The sequence below is a fragment of the Rhinolophus sinicus genome, chromosome 17 (genome assembly GCF_057876585.1).
Source record: "Rhinolophus sinicus isolate RSI-liver-muscle chromosome 17, RSI-T2T, whole genome shotgun sequence".
NCBI lineage: Eukaryota > Metazoa > Chordata > Mammalia > Chiroptera > Rhinolophidae > Rhinolophus > Rhinolophus sinicus.
Window position 1 is genome coordinate 188,817,874 of NC_142517.1, and position 16,271 is coordinate 188,834,144.

A 16,271-nucleotide genomic window follows, 5' to 3' on the forward strand; every position below is an offset into this window, starting at 1 on the left:
TAATAGTTCTCCAAGAAACCGCAGCCCAGACGATCTTGTCCTCCTGCGGTATTCGGAGCACCTGGCACATAGTAGTCGCTCAAATGGCAAACCCGGGATTCGATCCCAGGTAGTTGTGCCGAGGCATCCACAATTTTAACCACTCCCACCATATACAACAGGTATCTCCCAGGCTTTAACCTTTACTTTTGCATTTCGTAACAAAATCTTACGGTTGTGACAAGAAAGATTTTCTTTCTCTTTGGAAGACTCGAGATGTTTACTCCTTTATCAGTCGAGATTTAAAATCCCAGGCAGTTCCAGGTAGAGAGAAGGGACGCTGGCTCTCGGCTCTGTAATGGGAAGGGCGCGGGACCCCCTGGGAGCTGCTGGCAGCTTACGCGCCCACCCGCTCGCCGCGGGGGGCGGGGCGCACAGGGAGCAGCCGCCGCCCGCAGGGAGGACCTGCTGGGCGCCTGGACTGCAGGGACACACAGTGGCGATCTCCAGATGGGTTTTTATGCTGCAGGTTTTAAATGTCCTAAAAATGCCTTTTTTCTACGTGTTCTAATTAAATGGGAAGACTGAGATGTTTAGCATACTTGAAATTAATTCACACGCTTACAAAAAGGGTTTGAATTGTTTCCCGCTTCCCCATCTCTTCCTTCTGGGAAGGAGGTGAAAAAAAGGCTGGAGGGTCAGGGGACGTGCAGGACGCAGGACTGGACTAAAGGGGTGAGATAGGCCGCGGTTGTTCTTGTGTCCTAGATCCCATTTGTACAGATTGCGACGCTAAATGGCAAATCGCCCTGTCCTTTCCCCTTATCAAAAAGGCTTTGTGGGAAAATGAAGAATATGAGTATGAATCCGAGCCTCAGGGTTAAAAGTTAAAGTAAATATCAATAGCCTCACAAAAATCAAAACAATAAATATGTTTTAAATGTACACTAAATCTTTCATTCCCTGGACTTCTACAGGTGTTCATATTTTATCTCTTTTGTTTTTTGGAAATACTTGGCACTCTGGGTGGGCAAACTTCCCAGAGTTGAAAGTAGTGGGAGTTGAAAAACTATGGAATAGCAGTCAAAAAGAAAGGAAAACCCTCAGTGGAAAGTATGTGCAGACTGTGAACATGCCAGGGGAGAGCTGTCTCATTCTGTGCCCTTCATACAACATGTATATTACTGGGGATGGACAAGTGTTGGCTAATAATAAAAATTATTTGAAGTTGGAGAATGTTAATTACTCCTGCTGGAATTTAGCCAGAATGCTTGTGTTATTTCACTTGGTTCTGACTCAAACAATGTTATCTACTGGCCTGTAAACCTCTCTCTTCTTAATCAATAGGAAATGTTACTTTTGCTTGGAGATCTCTAATAATAGTCATAATAACAGCAGAAAACTTTGCCAAAAGGGACTTATTTTGCATCGCATAGCTTTTTGTGTCATTTGCATCTTTGCTTTTTGTACATATATAACTTCAATTTAAAGGCAGTTTAAAATACGCTGACGGTGTAACATGTATTAGGCAGGGTGCTAAATAATTCATTTACATTAATTCATTTAATACTCACAACAGTCAGATAAAACTGGCACCTTAGTGACTTGCTTATTTAGTTACTTATTTAGACATTGCAAAGAATAGAAATCAACATTTCTCCTGAGTCATAATTTATTTATTCAACAAACTAGAATACATTAAATTATTTGTAAGATATATTTTTAAGCACCTAGAACATTGCCATACATCCTAGTCTACCAATTTACTCATATAGCCTTCCATCCATCCATCCGTCCATCCATCCATCCATCCAATAAACACCAAATTTCTGAGTTGAAGACACTACTGCTATATTAAACATGTTTCTACAAAGCCAAGTTCATGAAATTCAACTTCAATTATTGTTTAAGGTGTGTTTATTAACTCATGAAAATACAGACAATAATGCTAACCATTAGTAAGTGTGTGACATTTCAAAAGTTTTGAAGTATTGGTTTTGTTTTCTGTCATCGGTGAATAGTTACAGCATCTTTAATCTTACTAGGCTTATATTGATTATATATATATATATATATATATATATATATATATATATATATATATATATTATTCTGTTGAGACCCTTGAGAGCTCAGTGCTATAATAGAAATGAATGGACAGTAGTCTTTGTATCCCCTTCGATACCTTGATAATCAACCCTGAAACAGTATGCTGCACATAAATGCCTTTGATAAATAGTCGTAAAATAAATGGATGAATGAATGACAAATAAGATTAACTTTTAAAACTCTAGCAACTGGCATTGAAACCTTGAATACAACTTACCTTAGGAGCTATATCTGAGGTTGACTATATCCTGTTAAATGCAGCATGAGCCCCAATCTTGGCTCTGCCTTTACTAGCTAACCACCTAACAAGTCGCCTAAGCGCTCCAGGTCCTCTTTCCTTGTCTATAAAATGGAATTACAAAATAGTTTTCTTCCTCAGAGAGTTGTAGTGAGGGGTCAATGAATTTATATGGGAAAGGGCTTAGAGCCATGCCTAGCACCTGGTAAGTCTATATAGCTCTTAGTTATTATAATTAGTGTCTACTATGGTTCATTCTATTTTTCTGTTTTCCCACTCTTGTATATTTCCTTTTGTATATCACTTTAATAATGAAAAAAAAAAGTCATTTTTTTAGATGTACCTTATGCCTGAGTACACTCCTAGCTGTCACCACTGTCCCAAGTGTTTTCATATTAGCTCACTTTGATGCCATAGCGGGGATCATTTCACTTGCCCTGGATCAAAGTGCATATACCTGACATCAACAGCCAGCCTGTGAGCATGCCCAGTGCTGGCACAGGCTAGACACCCACGAGCCAGCGTGAACTCCTCACAGGTATTTCCAGACTAGCTCCTTACGTGTCCTAGAGCATTTCTGATTACTCCTCATCAGATCAGACACCTCTAGCCAAGAAATCAAGACATTAACTAGAGGATTAACATGATGAGTCATTTGTCCAGGTTTATAATGAGAATGTCTTGTTCACATCAGAAGTGGAATAATTCAGCTATAATCTTTAGTCCTCTCCCCTCCCCGACTGTGGTGGAGATTATAGAAAAGTAAAAGCTTCTTTCTTTTCCCCCAGAGGTAATGGAAGTACTCATCTTTCCCACACTGAGCAGCGGTTCTCAGCTGCTCATCACAGTCACCCAGGGAGCTTCAAGAAACACTGATGCTTGGGCCCTATTAAATCAGAATCTCTGATTGAGGGCCCCAGACACTATTTTTTGGTTTCGTTTGTTTTTGATGCTGTTTAGTTTTTAACTCTCCAGGTGATTCTGATTTTCAGATAGTGTCAAGAGCCACTGGCATAGATGGTTTTATTATTTCCTCAGTACAGCCACAAACTTGGAGCTGACTGGATCTTCTGCCAAAAGGGTTAACCACATCAGTATGTAAAATGCAACACCTTGGGAGAAGTGCATTCTAGTCTAATTTCATAGGAGTCTGGGGTGAAGGACAAATTATGGAAAGCAACAGAATTGTAGTATTAGCATAGTTAGCAACAATGATGACCATAATAACAGCAATTGATGGGTGTGGAGCATTTCCAATGTGCACATACTGTGCCAAGCGTGTTACATATATAATCTCTTTTATTCCCAAGAATCCTGTAAGGTTGATGTTATTCTCCCCATTTTATAAATGAAGAAACTGAGGTTCAGACAAATTAAGTACCTTGTTACCCAAGGTTACATACCTTCCAACTTGGGTTTTCCTGACTCCAAAACCTAAGCTGTCATTGACTGCAGGTTTCATTGTAGTCCCTGCAATAGAGGGTCCTGAGAACCACCAGACAGTAAATCTTTAGATAAACAACTTCCCTTGTTCCTTAGCATCCCTTTCCCGGGGACCAGGGTTAATCTTCGATTTTAATGTGGCCTCTTGTGTGGGGGTGCTAAAGTGTGAGAAAGCTGAAGCCTCTGGATTCATCTAGAATCCGGTATAAATTTAGAGCCAACTTGTTCTTTAGGCTTTGCAGACTAGGCATGAGGTGGGATGTCCCTTAGACTAGATTTCAGAACCTCCCTGGTATCTTGGCAGAGGAAGCTTCAATGAAGTAAATATTAATGCTGTACGTGCTGTGACCCAAGCACTGGTGCGAGGGGCACAAACATGATGAGGCATGGACTTCCCAGGCAAGGCATGCTCGGGGTGCAGAGGAGGCACCTAGTCCAGCCTGGTGGCTCAGGGAAGACCCAAGCTGTTCTTGGAAGGCTGAATGTGAGTTAGGTGATCTATCACTCAGGGTTTAGTACAGGGAACAGAAACCATTCTAGGTATTTCAAGCAGAGAAAGATTTAATATGGAGACTCAAACATGGGCTTACAAAATTGTTGGAAGGCTGGAGGGGCAGAAGTCAGGGGGGCTACCCGTGGACTATTGAGTTCAAGTACGGGAGCTATTTTCCAGAAATCAGAATGTTGTTGCTGCTGCAACTGTTCTCCACACTTATGAAACTAGTGAGTAGACACTGCGACAGGACACTGAGCCCAACAGCATTGAATAACTATTAACATTACCTCTCAAACCTTGCTTGCCAGCAGCAACAGCAACAGTATGAAGCCTTCTCCTTGCATCTGCCTGCCAAATGTCACAGGAGTACACCTGGTTGACTGAATTTATTTCAGATCCAGACCCTAGCTGCAAGGGAGTCTAGGAAATATAGTTTTGATGTTTCGAATCTCTTCAACTAGATTACTAGAAGAAAAGAATTGAGGCCTGGAGAGGCAACCTTCAGTATCCACTACAGGTGAAAAAACCAAGAAGGACTTCCTGGAAGGACTCAGGAAAAGTAAAAGGCATAAGGCCGTGAAAGAGCACAGTACAAGTGAGACAGCTGGGCATGACTAGGCTATCAGGGGGTAATAGAAGCATCTGAATCAAGGTTTTTACACCTGAAAGTGTACTCTATCTAATCAATGTATTTTTAATTAATTAGATTCATGAACACACTCCACACATCACACTTTTTCATTGATGTAATACTGGATTAATTTAACTAACCTACTAATGCAGAAGGAGAAAGGAAATGAGCAAAAAACACAAAAGAGAATAGACAAAAGTGACAGGTGATATTCATCCACAGAAAAACAGAACCCTAATCTTCAAGCTTAATGTTGTGAACACTTGATTACCTACCAAGAGTCATCACCCCTCTCTCCTTCCTAACAGAACCCCAGTGTTTTGCTTTGTTTTCTTTGGGAATAAACCATTTTCTGCACAGCCATGTGCTTCAGGAGAGTCAGGAGCTTCACTCCAAGTCCTAAGAAGTAACATGGGACTGCTCCACCTGGTCAGGTTGCTCCCTTTCTTATCAGTATTTAGGTTACACATGCGTGTGGGACACCGTTCTGGCCAATAAGGAAATGGGCCAATGTGAGATAAGTCTGTCAGGGGGCTTATGGGGAAAATTTTACTCAAAAGGAGAAACAATGTTCTTTCCTATTGGGTATTGTTTTGTCTGCATGTGATGCCTGCCACTGTGGGTGCCATCCTGCAACCATAAAAGACCTAAGCTGACACTGAGGAAAGATGGCATTGAGGCTGCCTGATCTGCCTGCCTCCAGACTTCTTATGATGAGATACACATGTTGTTTATTTTTAAGCCAGTTGACTCAGTGTTTTCTGTCACTTATATCCAAAAACATCATAACTACTGCAGTCTATATACTTAAGATGAGGATATGCCCTCTTAAACTAGCTAATAGAAGTCTTTGGAGGAGTTTTAAGGACAAACATTTATTCCCTCTTTTTTATCAGAAAAACTGTTAGTCAGCTTCAAAATCATTCAAGATCCACTTAAATGTCACTTCTGTCAAAATGAGTTATTTGTTACTGTCTGTACTTCCACAGCCTTTCCACCACTCCTCTGTAACAGCATTTTACTCATCCACTCTTTCAAACAAGTATTTATTGAGTACCTATTACGGGTTTGGTAATATTTTAGGCACAGGAGGTTTAGATGCATGGAGAGTCCAGTCTAGTGGGAAGACAGAAAATAAATGAGAACGTTGAAATGTGATGACTCTTATCAAAGAGGAAAAAAAAGAATTCTTATGGACGCATTTAAAAGAGAGGCAAATAACTACCTTGAAATTTATTTTATCATTATGTGATCATCTGCTCATATATATATATATATATATATATATATATATATATATATATATATGTCAGTTTTTTTCCCGCTAGATTGTATGTTCATGCAATTTCACATCCCCCACCCCTTCCGTGGGAGACTGTATTTTCCAAAGATGGCTGCAAAAACGTCTCCTGTCCCACGTGTTCTTCTGCAACATCACCTTGCCATTCCCCAGGGGGGAAAGAAGGTAGAAGGTCCTAAGTCCCCTCCCCTTGAATCTCAGTAAGCTTGTGATGGTTTTGACCAATAAAATATGTTGGACGTGATGCTATGGGACTTACACGGAGAGTTCACAAAAGGCCATGAAACTTCCATCTGGTTCTCTTGGAATATTTGTTTTCTTGAAATGAAACACTGGGACACTCCTTGGAACCTACACATAGATGCTCCAGTTGATAGTCGCGGCTGCGTGAGTCTTCAAGTGATCCCAGGCCAGGTGTCTGACATGTGAGCAACAAAGTTTCCAGATAATTCCAGTCCCCAGTCTCAAGTCAACCCAGACAGTCAAGCCTTCCCAGCTGAGGTCCCAGGTATGAAGCAGAGATACACCATCCCTGCTATGTCCTCTCCCAATTCCTGAACCACAGCATCCACGAGCATAATAAAATGCCTGTTAGTTTACACCATGAGTTTGGAGTGGTTTGGTACATCGCAGCGATAACTGGAATATCCCCAAATCTGCCTTCCTGTGAAATCTTAGATGACTCAGTGGAAAACTTTTTTTCCTTTTTACCTGACCCAGTTGGTGATCAACTTATGCACTGAAGCTTGAGAACTTTCATCCATCTTACTTTCATCCTATTGAGTCTCACTGTTGATGATATGCATGCGAAATGTCTAATCTTTTAAAACACAAATGTTCTCCATTGATCTTAATATCCCGCTGCAGTGAGTGCCCAGGTCAATTGTGTGTAGTGGTGAAAAAAGTACCTCCTTTTATCCATTTTAAACATGGTTCCTTTTCATCTCATCTTGTCCTCTTGTTCTTCTCCAAGTAAAGCGATTTCCATTTTGTGGGTACCTAGACACAGAGAACTGAGTTGAGACAATAATCTTTCTTTGAGCTGGTCACCCAGAAGGCCTCAGGCATGCTGGGACGTGGAGCAGTGGATTTCAGCTGGTGCCTTAAAGGTGGTGGAGCACTGTATTCTAATTAGTCACACGTTTAGTTCCGAGCTTATAAAAATAATAGTCTCTAAATCTTGCAAGAGGCAATGGGTATCTTCTTGTGGTGCTGCTGAACGGAGCTCCCTATCATGGGAAGACCATTGGCTAGTTCATGGACCGTCTGACTTCAAGTCTCATCTTGTGAGCCAGCTGTGTGCCCTTGGGCATAGCGCTTAACCTCTCCAGGCTTCGTTTTCCTCACTGTAGCATGAGATGATTCGCACAGAGGGTCCTGTGGTGCCCTTTGGCCTTTAACATTCTATGAATTCCGAGTATTTGCCAGTCATTTTGAAACATCTACTACGTGAATTCATGGGAAGAAGTAGTTTGTACTCTAAAGAGTGCTTGTAGCTCTAAAGGTCTAGAGAGAAAAACTTCCCCCTAAAAACAAAACAAAACAAAAAAACTTCTAGTTTTTAGAAAACAAATGTTGGGGGTGACCGGTTAGCTCAGTTGGTTAAAGCGTGGTGCTGGTAATACCAAGGTTGCTGCTTGGATCCCCGCATGGGCCACTGTGAGCTGCATCCTCCTTAAAAAAAAAATAAAAGAAAGAAAACAAATGTTATGTTTTCCCCCAAACAGAATCCAAACTAGGCTTCAATTACCAAAAATATATTCCTGCTGTAATTGTTAAGTGACAGTCCTTGCAGCCCGAGTCCTTTGTGTTTGGGGTGCATTCCTAGAACTCCCTTCAGTCTTGCTTCCGTGAGCCTGTCAGTTCTCATAGCTGCACTGCTAACACTGGTGCTGGCACAGCTTCATGCCAAGTGATGAGAATGAATGGATGAGGTGACAGCTTCTGCTGTATAGAGGACACCTTGGGGAGGAAAATGAATATTATCCCAGTGAGTAATGCAGTAGGAACTAGTCAAGTGAAGCTCTAGCCTATTGTCTTCCCAACGCTTGTTTTCCAGGCAGAAGCAAAAAGCAGTCACCATGTGCGGGGCTTAGGGAAAGCACTCAGTCTCACTCAGCCTGGACTCATTTCACTTATTTCCTGATCTGCTCAATATTTCTCCAGCAGTTGTGATTCTTAGAACTTTGTGGACTCGAACTCACTTCTTAAGTTCTGCATCCTATTTTCTCTTACTGAATTTTCACTTTCCAACCCCAAGTGGGAGAAATGCTTCTCATGGCTGATTTTAAAATTCATTACAGAATCACCACTATTGAAGGGCTACCATGTGTTAGGAGGGTGGGTTGCTTTTCACTGGTGGGTTGACGAACTCGAGCAACAGCAACAAGTAGCGTGACAAGGCCCTGTTCGACAGAATGTATTTGCAAGTTTAAAAAGAAAAACAAAACCCTGAGCTCCATATAATTCATGGAGGATATAAAATCTTAGACAAAGCCTCAGGCAAGTAGGAGAATAACAGCAATGAAAGTAATAAAATAGTATATCTAGGGCCTAGAAGAGCTTTGTGAAGATATGTATTCTAAAGAACCCTCCCCTATCTTCCTTTGTAACATATCTGCTGTCACATACGACCACAGGAATCTGTTTCCTGCTCAGCATCATAATATACAAGAGTATTTTGATGTTTTTGTTAAGGCTTTCAAGGAAGGCTTGAAAGCTTCACAGCAACAGTTATCATAGTACTCTCAGTTGTACCAAGGGGGAAAACTGAAGATCATATAGGATACATTATTTGGTTGTTATTTATTTGGTGAAAATGAGATTAAAACAAGTCACAAGTGTTTCTCAGAGTGCTGCTACCCTCACTAGGCTGCCTTCTTGTGCTCAGTGACTCCTTGTTCCTAGCTATACAGGGACCCCCGTGTACAAACGCCACAGCTGTTCCCCTTCCGCCATGCCTACACATGTTCTAGCTGGGGGATGACTGTGAAGGCTTGTTGGCGTCAGAACCCTTCTGCCCGTATCGGCGACGCTGCGTCATCGCTTGTGGCCCAAAGGCATTCTGCAAGGACAGTTGACCGTTTGAATGCGTCATGAACTGGTCAAGCAACGAGTTGCACTTTTTTTTTTTTTTTTAATTCATAAGCTTTGTTTTTCAGAACAGTTTTAGGTTTTTAGAAAATTGAGCAGATAGTACAGAGAGTTCCCATATCCCTTCCTGGTCCCACTCACAGTTTCCCCTGTTAGCATCTTACATTAATGTGGTACATTTGTTGTAATGGATGAACCAATATAAATATCTTATTATTAATAAAAGTCCATAGTTTACATTGGGTTTCACTCTTAGTATTGTATATTCTATAGGTTTTGACAGATGTAGAAGGACAGGTATCCATCATTATAGTATCATATGCCTTAAAAATCGTCTGTGCTCCACTTACTCATCCCTCCCTCCTCCAATCCCTGGGACCATGGATCTTTTTACTGTCTCCACAGTTTTGCCTCTTTCCAGAATGTCATATAGTTTGAATCATACAGTAGATAGGCTTTTCAGATTGGCTTCTTTCACTTAGTAAAATGTACTTTATGGTTTTTAAATGTCTTTTCATGGCTTGATAGCTCATTTCTTTTTAGCACTGAATGATATCCCATTGTCTGGATGTATCAGAGTTTATCTACTCACCCACTGAAGGACATCATGGTTGCTGTCAAGTTTTGGCAATTATAAATAAAACTGCTATGAACATCCATGTGTAGGTTTTTGTGTGGATTTAAGTTTTCAACTCCTTAGGGCAAATACCAAGGAGAGTGACTGCTGGATTGTATGGTGAGAGTATGTTTAGTTTTGCAAGAAACTGCCAAACTGTCTTCCAAAGTGGCTGTGCCATTTTGTATCCCCACCAGCAATGAGTGCGAGTTCCTGTTGCTCTAAGCCTCACCATCATTTGGTGTTGTTATTGTTTTGGATTTGGCCATTCTAATAGGTATGTAGTGGTATCACATTGTTGTTTTAATTTGCAATATAATGACATACGATGTGTAGCATTTTTTATATGTTAATTTGCCATCTGTATATCTTCTTTGGTGAGGTGTCTGTTTAGATCTTTTGACCATTTTTTAAATTGAGTTGCTTGTTTTTTTATTGCTGAGTTGCAAGAGTTCTTTGTCTATTCAGATATAAGTCTTTTATCAGATATGTGTTTTATAAATGTTTTCTCCAACTCTGTACTTGTCTTATTCTCCAACACTGTCTTTCACAGAGCAGATATTTTTTATTTTAATGAAGTTCAGCATATCAGGTTTTTTCTTTCATGCATCATGCTTTTGGTATTGTATCTAAACGTTGTTTAAATGTCTGGGAAACAAGCCTTGATGAGATCTTGGACTTCAGAAAGCAGCTTGAAAAATCCTGGGGAAATATCATGAGTGGTCCTTTTAGCATTTGAAGGTGACTGCTGGCTCCTGGTCAGCTTAAACCATAAGCACCAAATATCTCCAAACCTTTCCCATTTCTCCATCAGTGCCCTTGTACTGACTGACCAGGCCATTGCTTACATCTTTCAGCATGGACTCCACCAGTTTGAACTTTGTGAGAAGGAAAGATCTGGATTTCGTTTTTGGATATATCATTGCTCCTTAATCCTTGATGATTTATTAAATAAGTGACTTTTCTGAGGCTAGCAAAGGATTTAAGTCTTTCTAAAAAAATTATTCACTCAATCGAGTATTTCTAACACAGAAGCAGAGATAAACAACTCTGGTTTATTTTTTAAAAGATGGTGAGATATATAAATATATATATTGTGAGGACAGAGCCCCTAGAGCAGTTTCCAGGCTCTCAGCTTCACGTGGAAAGGTGCTGGCTCGGGTAGTAGATGGCCGTCAGCTGTGGCTAGTTAGCTGTCAGCTGTAACCCTTGAGCCATTGGCCACTAATATAACTGCCGCAGCTACGTTGGGGAGTCAAGTCGAGAAGAGTCAAGGGAAGTCAGAGAGTCGGTCGGTTGACAGAAAAGCAGACAGCAGGTCGCACGTCGTGTGAATCCAGCCTCCAGTGAGACTATAGTGGTATGACTCCCTACCTGTGGCTCCGTGGGTGTTCCTTTTTGGCCTCACCATATCCTGTGTTCTTGTGTGGGGAGCGGGAGCAGAGACCCCGCATGACACCCTGTGTGACATATATATATATATATATATATATATATATATATATATATATATATATATATATAGAGAGAGAGAGAGAGAGAGAGAGAGAGAGAGAGAGAGAGAGAGAGGTAGATAGATAGATAGACATAGGTATAGACATAGATACACACACACACACTATTTAAAGTTCCTTGACTCTAACATAAGAAACTTCAAATTGGCAATGACATTTGTAAGGAAGAATAAAACAAAAACAACTTGCAACTGTTTCTGGAAATGTAGATGAGCAACAATTTCCCAGGTGTCCTTGTTCAATTACAGACCCAGCTCTTATATAAAGTAACTTTGGTAATCACTTACAGGATTCACCTTCTTGATCTCATTCTGCCATGGCTGGCTTGTTTGTAACTATATTACAGAACATCTGACAGTCCATCTTGTGCTAATGTTATTTGTTAATCTACCTCAATGGAGGCCCCTTTAAGGCAGGAACCAATGGTTTTCACTACCTAGCCCAGAGTCTTCTTTGTAGCAAGCTTCAATTAGTATTATTGAGTTAATTTGTTAAATCTTTATCCAGTAATACTTACTGAGTGCTCAAGAGAACTATAGCTTTGAGGAACCAGATTTATAAAAAGAATATAGGGAAATGAAGAGGATTCAGCAAAACCACCCAAAATTTCTGAAATGCTGAAATATAGGAAAAGGGGGGAAAAAGAAAGAGCATATTAATGATATTCAAGTATCTGAAGGAGTTATGTTGAGCAGGATTGTTCTTCATATCCTCGAAGATTAAGAGAAGAAGGAAATGTAAGCACAATTGTAGAAATAAAGATTCAGGAAGCATGTAAGGAAGACTTTTTAAAATTTATTTTTTGACTTTAAGATACTTAGAATCTTGGTGGAGGTAAGCAGAAAGCATGGACAAAAGAAACCATGGTTTTCTGTTAAGGGATGCAAAACTAGGATGACTTAGGTAAGCCCCACTGAAGAGGACACCAGATGCTGAAGATGGGGGTGGACACATGGTGTCCAGTTTCCCATCCACGTGCCCTTGGGTCAAATTAATGTACAACGAACAAGTCATTGATTGCAAGTGAAACTCAAATCAGTGCCTCTTACTTCCTTATCCATTCAGTGCAATAGAGTGTCAGGAGCAATGACAGTGAAAATGTAAAAATACTGCCTAGCCTCTCTGCTGGAAATCAGAGGCAAAGACAAAACGGCTTTTGGAGTGGCAGGGGATGGGGAGGGGAGATTCTTGCAAATTTGCAACATCATATAATAATAGCTCATTGTGGGGACAGAGCCAGGCGTGCAGTTTCCAGGCTCTCGGCCTCACATAGACAGGTGCTGGCTCAGGTAGTAAATGGCCATCAACTGTGATTGGATGGCCATCAGCTGTGGCTAGTTGGCCATTCGCTGTAACCAGTGAGCCATTGGCCACGAATATAACTGCTGTGGCTACGCTAGCAGAAAAATGGGGGCTAGCAAGAAGATGGTGGCTGAGCTAGCAAGCGCGGATTGCAGAGAGGCGGATGCCTCCAGTGAGACTATAGTGGTATGACTCCCCTACCTATGGCTCTGTGGGTGTTCCTTTTTGGCCTCACCATATCCTGCGTTCTTGTGTGGGGAGCGGGAGCAGAGACCCCACATGCCACCTCACACGACACTCATTTATGGAGCCCTTGTTATATGGGAAGGAACATTCACCCAACGACATAAGGAGGAGTCAAGGTATGAACGCCAGGAGGAGGAAGTAGCATTTCTAGGAGGTTACCTACATAACTAGCCCAAAATCTCAGCCGGTGACTGAGAGAGCCCGACACTGAACCTAGATTTCTATCCATGTCCAGAGCTCTTACCCTCACTGTCCTGCCTAGTGATCTTTGGACTTGGGACCTGCCTAAACAAATCCCAGGTCAATCCCACTGATTCCTGGCCGTTCCTAGGGGCTTTCTATAATCGGCTTGAATGCCACTTTCAAGATCTGGGTCCACTGTGGCCAGAAGAACCTCTGCAGCTGCTTTTAACCTTGGCTGTACATTGCAATCACATGGAAAGCTTTACAAAAATGTTGATGCCAGGGTCCCGCCCCTCTTGATTTAATTGGTTTTCAGTGCGATTTCAGCGTAGAGATTTGTGTTTAACATTTTGTAAAAATCTTTTATTATTTTAAGTGTGTTTTTCCAGGACTCATCAGCTCCAAGTCAAGCAGTTGTTTCAATCTAGTTGTGGAGGATGCAGCTCATCGTGGCCCATGTGGGACTCGAACCAGCAACCTTGTTGTTAAGAGCACCGCACTCTAACCAACTGAGCTAACTAGCCGCCCTGTGTTTAACTTTTTCTTGACGTATATTATACATGTAGAAACGTGCACATGCTATAAATATACATTGCAATGAATTTTTATAAACTGAAATGAAGGTACCTGTGTAACCACCACCCAGCCCAAAAATCAGAATGTCACAAGCACCCCAGAAACATGCATCATGCTCCCTTCTAGTCTCTCCTCCCCACCTTACCCCACCACCCAAACACCATGCTGACTTCTGACAGCATAGATAGTTTGGGCATAGAGATTTTTTAAACTCCCCAAATTATTCTAATGTGCAGCCACCACGGAGAACCATTGTCTTACTGGTTGAAGGAATGGAAGTAGGATGAACTAAACTAAAAACATAGATAACAGGTAAACCAATATGAAAGCAAATAAGAAGAAACCCAAGCTACACTTATGCCTCAATTCTGGTGGCTGCCTCCCACTTTGCCTGTGCAAGTCTTATTATTTCACATTAGCAAGTCTACAAGGATGAAAAAAAAAATTTTTCAAACAAGATCTTTCATTTATAAACAACTTTCCTCTGCATTCACTGTTTCTTTCCCTTCTTCTGCCTTATACCCCCCACCCCCACCCCTTACCCCCACCCCCACCCCCACCCCCACCCCTCGCCCACTCCGATTCAAGCTGCTGTTTCTCTGTCTAGTTGTGTAGGACACAGCTCCCTGGCCCATGCTGGTGTTATGAGCCTTGTGCTCCCCCGCAGCTGAGGCAGTCGGTTGCCAGTAGTCGGTGGGCCACTCACAGCAGCTTCACATGGTAGCCCATGGCAGCTCACAGTAGCCCAGCTCCAGGGAGAGCCATTGTTCACTGTCTTAGCTATAAAGGGCGTAGCTCACTGGCCCATGTGGGAATCGAACTGGTGACCTGGGCATTAGGAGCACGGCACTCCAACCACCTGAGCCACCGGCCGGCCCTGTATTCACCTTCTTAATAAAAGAAAACCTGCCATCCTGAGGGTTGCCAAAATCACATTTTGCAGATAATAAACTTATGGAGTGCTTCCATGTACAAGTCCCTTACTAAATGCTTCACTCAATATCTCATTCAATTCTCACAACACCCAATAACAATAGGATCTCTTACTTCCCCCATTTTACAGATGGGGAAACCTAGGCATAACGTGATGAAGTAACTTGTCCAAGAGCACACAGTTTATAACTGGCAAAGCTGAACTTGCAGAGATTCTTCTTGCTGTGTCTCCATTGTGGTTTTTATTTTAAATGTCTATGCCAACCAACTTCTGCTATTCAATACCTAAACAAAGATTGACACCACACTGATTTCATTCTTTCAGTGCACAGTGGAATGAGCTGGGAGGGTAGTAGAGAAAATCACGGAATTACTTATGTGTCCTGGAATGGACCTTGGTGATCCACTGTAGTTTTGCTTCCTTCTTTTATAAATGAGAAAATGGGCCAAGAAAGAAAGTTTTGGATGCCTTACCAAGCTGAATGAGAGAAAATTAGAGAAAACCCAAACCCCAGGGGAGGACTGGCTAGGTAAGGCCTTCATTGGGCAGGATGGGGCTTTGACCTACGTCCTCTAAACAACTTGTGGTGATTGATGTTACTATTATTATTTAACACTCGTGGCATATTCACATGTGAATATTGTTATTTGTATAATTATAAAAGTCTCTGTACAGTGAGCTTCTAATCAAAACCAGATAGAGAACTGATGGTCAGAAAGTTATCTCAAGTTGGAAACTGGCTCCTCTCAGGTTTCCCTGAGTTTGTTCAGTTGTTTGGATTTCATGTCATATATGATCAGCCTCCTAGCATATTTATTCTGGCAACGGAAGGGGTCGGCTGTGAGAGAAATCTCTTGGAGAAGTTTTCACTGAAAACTTGGTGTTGCATATATAAGTCTTATTTCGTGAGCACTTCCAGAGAGCAAAACAAATGTCAGAAAATGTGAGTCTTGTTGCTTTTCCATTTTTCTTCTCTAAGATTATTTTGGAGTTTCGTGGTGTTCATTTCTTTCCCTGTGTTTAGACATCTTCCTTACCTCTCGTCACCGCTGATGTCTATCTACTCCTCCAGTTCCCCACATCCTTTCACTTGCTTTGTTCAGTCTTCTGGTCTTTTGGTATACAATCCCTTCAAGCCAGAGTGTTGGGTCTGTTACTCTCTAATTTTTTTTTTCAGAGCAATTTTCCCAATATAAATTACCCTCAATTACTTTTCTCTCCCTTGAGCAGTGAATCACATTCTAAGAAGCCGTTAGGGTGGAGGCAGCTGGATACAGAGCTGGGACGTTTCAGCCAGTGCCGGCTTGTCACCTCATTCTGTTTACCCTGCTGCAGCGGCCAAAGTGCAGACTTGTGCTAAAGTTACCAGTGATGGAAGGGCCTCCAGTGCCCATTCCTGCTACCCCATGTATCTCTGTGAAGGAGTGACCATGCTTGAAAGCACTGGCCTGTGTTTGGAGGCAAGAAGAAAAATGAGCTCAATCTAGGATGGCTTGATATTTGAAAACTGTGTAGATTGCATAAGTGCCCCCAGTCTTTATCCCTTCCTGGATTACCACCCTCTGCATATGACTTTACAGTTTTTCCGATCAAGAGATGACCCACTGAGAT

At 41.7% G+C, this 16,271-nt stretch overlaps 1 protein-coding gene across 5 annotated transcripts in view; it reads left to right on the plus strand.

Annotated features, from left to right (window-relative positions):
• The window catches only part of LOC109445100 (uncharacterized), an 85,231-nt gene that overhangs the window by 1,162 nt on the left and 67,798 nt on the right, over window positions 1-16,271 (plus strand). Inside the window, exon 2 of one of the 5 annotated variants that reach the window (XM_088793978.1) lies at window positions 15,996-16,120. The exons of the other annotated variants lie outside the window; for them this stretch is intronic. The gene's annotated coding sequence lies outside the window, so the exon portion shown is untranslated. The remainder of the gene's footprint in view (window positions 1-15,995; window positions 16,121-16,271) is intronic. 5 annotated transcript variants of the gene reach the window in all.